Source organism: Bemisia tabaci, chromosome 4, assembly GCF_918797505.1.
Source record: "Bemisia tabaci chromosome 4, PGI_BMITA_v3".
NCBI classification, from domain to species: Eukaryota; Metazoa; Arthropoda; class Insecta; order Hemiptera; family Aleyrodidae; genus Bemisia; species Bemisia tabaci.
In genome coordinates this window covers 18,888,733-18,895,512 of record NC_092796.1, presented here as the reverse complement: position 1 = coordinate 18,895,512, position 6,780 = coordinate 18,888,733, and positions in this window count along the sequence as shown.

The window sequence follows — 6,780 nt, the reverse complement described above, 5'->3', positions numbered from 1 at the left end:
TGATTAAAAGACGTTCAGTGGGCTGATTGTTGAAATTGAGAGACAAATCCATTGACAAAGAAGACATAAGGAGTATGGAGCGATCCTATTGGTTGAAATGGGTCATCCTATGACAAAGAAGACGTAAGGAGAATGGAGCGATCCTATTGGTTGAAATGGGTGGTTCATACAGACTAAGGGAAAAAATTATGGACTAACTAAAGCGTCTCTCGGGGGTTACCGTTAGGTAGTTACCAACCCTCTTTGCCATTGCAACGACCCGCTTCCGCCAATAGGATCCCTCCATATCCTTTTAGTCTTTTTTTTCTATAGCTTTGTCTATCAATTTCAACAAGCAAATCGCAGGTGCTCCAAAAAGAATCGATACATAGGTCTAAATGGAAGAAAAGCAACGCTGCCAACTTGCTGGACCGCCTCTGTCCGGGACACAGGGCGATCGTATTTACGGTTTAAATAACAGGACTTTTTTATGCATAGCTCTCTCACATTGAGAAAAATTGAAAAGAAAGAGGAAACGGAGAAGGAAGAAAATGGTGCATTCATTGACTCCTCTTTAATGGTCCCGAAAAACGGTGAGAGAACAATAAGTTGTAAAAATCCAGAGTCGTTCGGAGAACCAGTTGCAGCGACAAAAACAACGGAAGCACTTGCCTGTGCACAGGAGCTTGCGTTCGGGTGCACACGCCGGCTGAGTGTTATGCAAATGCACAATGCTCACGACAATTGAATCGGACGCATCGAATGAGCTCATAAAGCTGTTGTCAGTTGGATTTTACGATCGGAACGCGGGTCGGGTCTCGAGGACTCGCAAACTAACGGCGCTCCATCTTCGACAACGAGACGTTACACGCCGCGGGGCTTTGGATTTGGGTTTATTCGAGTGATATTAATTCTGACGCTCCGTGGATTCAATTTATAGACCCGTTAATGAGAAGTGCTCGGCTCGACGAAAAAAATCCGTCCAGGATCGGGATTCGTAGGAAGGAGCTGTCAACAGTTTTCAGCCACCTCGCGGGGAACTGGATCAAATGCAACGTTGCCTCCTTGGATTCGAATATGATTATTTATCTATTGAATTATATTCCTAGAAAGTTACATTAAAAAAAGAAAGAAAAAAAAACAGGCTATAAAGACATACCGTCCGTTCCGGGCTCTAAGGCCGAAAGTTCCGGGTACTGAAGCCGTAGCTCCAACTGCTCCGGATGCTACACCCGGAACTTTTGGCCTCTGAGCCTGGAACGTGGACAGTATGCCTCTATAGCCCGTAAGTACGGCTTCCACGACCGGATCTTCTTTCAGTGTATGTAAAGAAAGTAATTAACATATTTAGACATTTTTCTTATCTTTTTCTCTCATGCAAGATTTCTGGTCAATGCTTTCCTCCTGAATATTTCAAAATTATTTTTTTTATTTTTATTGCTCTTGATTTTGATGAGTGCCACAATTGACCGCTTAAAAATTCAAAACTACTTCATGTTGGTATTTGTAATATTTAAGCTGTTTTAAGTTGAACCATGATTTACAATGTTAAACGAGGAGAAATTCAGGATATGAGGTAAAAAAGAGGCAAAAGTGCATAATGGAGGGCCCTATTTGACATTTGCCAAGTTGCCGTTAAAAAATGCAATGTAATTGCTGCACGTCTCCATGATTTGGCATGGATAAATCAAACGGTTATCACACACGCTGATGGTATGTGATAGCGAAGTTTTCGGAGCAGTACAGGTAGATAAAACATGTTACATCTACGCATGAAGTAGCTTAAAAGGCGCTTTGGGGTTTGCTCTCTGGTAGAACTTTCAGTCGAGCGAAGAGACCGCTTCAGTTGACGGAGCTGGATTTCAGTTCGGTGAACCGAAGGTTAAGTTCGCTTCGAGACATAAATGCAGTTCTACGTGTTAGAATACTTTGGTTCACAAGGAGCATGTTGCATATTAACCGAAATTTTCCGGTTCGATGCACTTTATCCTTAACAGCAAGTCTTATGGAAGAATTAAACCTCAAACCTCTTTTTCTCGGTTCAAACTTGATGCACAATCAAAGGGCTTGGAAGACAAGCCGCATAAGTGCAGTTTTTGCTGTTTCGAGAAATACGTGTTTGAGGTTTCGAAATTTCATGGATCCTTATTGCGGAAAGAAAGTTCAATATGCTTAAAAATTGGAATATGGGAGCGAATTTTTCTCAGAATATGCGACGAGACTAGTTTTACTTGAAATCATTAATATCTCAAATTTTTCAAAAACAACTCTAATGCGTCTTATCTTTCGAGCCCTTCAATTCTGGCACGATTCTGTCAGACTCAGTCCGACTCAGTCCAGCTACCCTTAGTCCAGCATTGAAAATAAACGAAATAATTTAGATGGTGGATCTAAAAATACGCAAATTTACTCAGTGTGGACTTTGCTGAATTTCCATGCGGCAACAGTGGACTGAGCCTCCGGTAGACTTCTCACAAACTGGATTAATGTATTCAATCTGCGAAGATTCGTCGGACGGTCGGCCCAAGGCACCAAGATCATGGCATGTAAATGAAGGATTCCATCTTTCTCGGTATGGCCCGTCACGAGAGGAAGTCCGAACCGCTAGCCCAAATTCGCCCCAAAATTCGGAGATGTCACCAAGTATAACAGGTTGAGCGTTAAGCTTCCATAAGTTTCTTTCCTCCTCGAAATTAATTTTCTATTCACAACTCTTCGCCCGAATTTTCTGTCCTGAGTTTCGCTCCTGAATGCGGACTCGAGGAATTCAGAGATGACCAAGTTGCCATTGTTGTGAGAGATAGGCCTCGCGTGTGTCACAGATGCTATTTTGAGTTGGCGATGCTTCTCAGACTGAGACACAGTTTAACCGTTTAAACCCAGTAATACGGTTGTAATAAGGGCCCACAAAATAGGGAAAAAATTATATTTTAAAGAGTCTACACTTGTTATTTTTATTTAATGCTTCCAAGAATTTCGGGAAAAAATGTTCCAAAGGGTAAACATTGATGAAAATGGTGCAACTAGGTGCAAGGTACCAGGACTCGGATTTTGTCAATTCTATTTTCTATAGGTAAAATCTTACCACAAAAACATTGCACTATTGACTTTTTTTCTTTTTTAATTTTTTTTTTTTTTAGTTTGTTTGTAAAAAGTCAAAAAAAGCAATGGAGAGGATTCCAAAGCAATAGTTAAAAAGTAGGGTCCTTTAAGAGACCGAGCACTGAAATCGCAGGTAATTTCATAAGTAGAAATTGTATGAATACAGTCAGTGTAAGACATTGAAGGTTATCTGACCTTTCGAATATCATTTATTTCTCGGGGAAGCAAGCCAATGTTTAAAGCTACAAGATATAAGCAACATCGCTACTTTGATAAACATGATCGTAGTTTCACCATTGAGACCTGGTGAATCCAGGACAGTGAAGGGAAACTTTTTATAGCACTTGCGTTTAAGTCCCGACACTTTTATTTACCCGTGGCTTCAACTCTTGATTAATACTGTGCGAATATGTGACACTGAAACGCACATACATGCATCGTCAGTTCACGTGCAAGAGCAAAACAGCGCACTTTACCATTCACTGTTAAAGCGTCTTGATTGGTCCAAGGACGCCGTGCATGAAATTAATAATCTGCATCAGTGCACTCCTTGAAATGAACAACGTTTTGCAAAAAAAGACCTAATTTTTCAGGTAAAGTAAGATAATTTCGTAAACAAACAGTCATCAGAGATTCGTATTATTTTCTTCTCATATTGAACATCGGAAGACCAATAAGATGCTTAGCTTTCATCTTAAAAAAATAAATAAAAAAATAAAAAAAAACTTTTTACCGCCAACATTATTACTCATTGTAGGACATAAAGCACAGTTACTGGTTTGCAACATTATCGTTCAAGCTTCATGATCATAAGATTCAAATGTTTTGCGTGTAAGACATGCTGAAGCATCGTTCGTAGAAGTAAAATTGATGAGTTTCAAAAAACAACCGTTAATTTGATGAATATGCTATTAGATGTGAGCTAGACTTGTGATCTGATGGCGCTTGTCAAAATCTTTTCGCAAATCATATTGACCTAAATTCTCTGTATCTCATTGAACAACGAGGAGTCGCTGACTGATACATTGGCGTAGCTGGAGGCGCATTCCTTCTATCCAAGAATTAATATTTGTCATGCCCCGTCAAGTCTGTTACTTTTGTTTAAATGGAACACTGTTGTGCGCGATCTGATACATAATTTTTTGACAGCCTTTCATTTTTTAAACGAATGGGAAACATCCTCAATTCTGTGGTATTCTAATGACTGACGTATCTTGAGAAATAAGATGAGTCAAAATCGTGTTGAATTTTCAATAATGCCTATTGACTAAACGGTGATTAATAACGATGGCTAAAGTAAAAAAAAGCGTATCCTCGATTGTAAAGTTGCAAACCTCAGCTCATGTTTTCGTTAAAAAAAAAATACTAATCAAGAATTTTCCTTAAAACACTGTGAATTCTCTTTAATCATTGAATGATATTTAGAGACAATTTTGAATGGATCTTTTGGTTAGTTCATTACTTGAAAGAAAATAAAACATGATTGAAAATGTTTTACAGTTACAATAAAGATACACATGCTTATAGGCAGATCCACACATTTTGAACGTGAGCGGCGTAAAGGGGACCCAGGGGTTTCCTCCCAGAAAATTTCCAAAATTTTAAAAAATCCAATATGCAGTTTGAGTCAATTCCGTCATGCATAATTACCGAATCTAAGTGCCCTTACTTCTTCTTTCCTTCGTATCCCTACCCTCTTTTTTGTTACCTTTATCTTCCTCTATCTTTCGTGCGAACGAGAGGGGGAGGGGGTGGCGTACCCCCCTGCGCCCCCCTGGACCCACCATAATGTGAATGTTCAGACTTTAGCGATCGATATACAGCACACAGCAATGTCACGAATATTGTGAAATGTTTTTCAGGGTCGGATGAAGGGGGTGACCACATGGGCCGCGGCCCATAGTGGCAAATTTATATGGGGCGGCATTTTTTGCAATTTTTTTAAATGTAGGTATAAAAAAAATCGGATTTAGAAAAAAAAATTACTAACGAGAAAAGGCGACAAAATCTCTCATTTCCATGAGAGTATCGTAATTTCTAATTGTGTCGTCTTCCAGTGATACAAGAGACAGCACCTTCAATCAGTCGAGTTAAGAGAGAAACCAAACACGCAATTTGGCCTGGAACGGCGCGACTTATAAAGAAATGATGACGAGGACTTGAGATGAAAAGGAGAAGCTCTCGGTGTGGCGATCGGCATTTAACATACATTAGCGCCTACAAGACTGCACGAATACTTCACGCATTGCATCAAACACAGTCCGGTCAGCGTGAAACGCATAGCGCCTACAAGACAGCGTGAATACTTCACGCATTGCGCCAAAAACGGTGCGGTCTGCGCGGCGCGGCGGCGGAAGTTAAAATCATTAATCCACATTTATGTTTGTACTTTCATAAGTTTTTTGTTCATTTCTTAAGAATGGAGGGGAGGGCCTTGTCCACTCAGAGATAGGTTTACGAAACTTAACTTTCGCGCAAAGTTCCGTGAACTTTTGCTAGCAATGTTGCCAGGGCTTTCGCAAAAAATGTGTCCATCACGATTTAACGCGTCTTATGCACCCCTTCCCTCCCCCTCCGGCATGTTCCCTTGATGGTTTTTATTGATGTTTCAAAACGAATGAGAAGGGGGCGGCAAAATACAGGCGGCCCATGGGCGGCAAGTAGGTAAATCCGGCCCTGATGTTTTTGATATTTCATTAACACATTGTCATACATTTGTAATGAATGTGTAAAAAATTAAATTAAGGTATTACAAATAGTAATTAATGACAAAAAATGTGCACACAACTGCATGGCATAATAATTTTACATGCATGCTTGTTTTTTAATATTAAATAATATGCTGCGATTTACTCTGTTCCGTGCATCCTCTGCAAAAATGGGTCTACTGCGGCGCCGAATTCTGATAAAAAACTTTACAAAAATATGCAAGTTTTGTACACCATCATTTAACGTTCAACAGGAGAATTGAAATCACCCGGTCAAACGAAAAACCCAGACAAAATATAAGAGTGTAAGTGTCCATGATGATTCCAGTTTGATCATAAACTAGATTATGATTCTGTTATTCTCAACACCAAAGTAGCTTGTGTTGATTTCTCGAGAGTTGTGAACTGTGAGCGCTTGACTTTCAAATGGTCAACGCTGAAACCTGTTCTTTTCATAGAAACTTTTCAGAAAGCCGAACACTTATCGTAAAGGAGGCCTTATACCGTTGAAGCACATACAATTTCGTATTCCAATAAACCGTCGCGTCGCTGAGATATCAACCGCGGAAGGAAGCCGCCTAGACACGAGAAAAGGCTCATAAAAACCGAGGAAACGGATTGAAGCGGAACGTGTCTATCGCGGGGGAATGCGAGAAAAAAATGCAATTACAATGTAATTTCACTTTTGCAATATCAGTGGTGTTTGACCGAGTGCAGAATTGAAACGGACAGGCAACGCTGGTTGCAGTGTTGCTTCAATTAGAGAAAAGTACTTTTATGGATCCCTCATCTTGTTAAACGTAGATATTTTTTATCAGTTTGATAGAAATTGCTACTGATTTAATTTCTTTGACTGGCGCAATTTTCATTTTGAGGGAAAAATTGACAACTCTAGCGTCTCGTCACTAACTTTAGATACTAATATTGAAGTATAGTCACTCGCTTAAATACTCTCTTACTAGACTATGCAGGATTTTAGACTGATTTTACG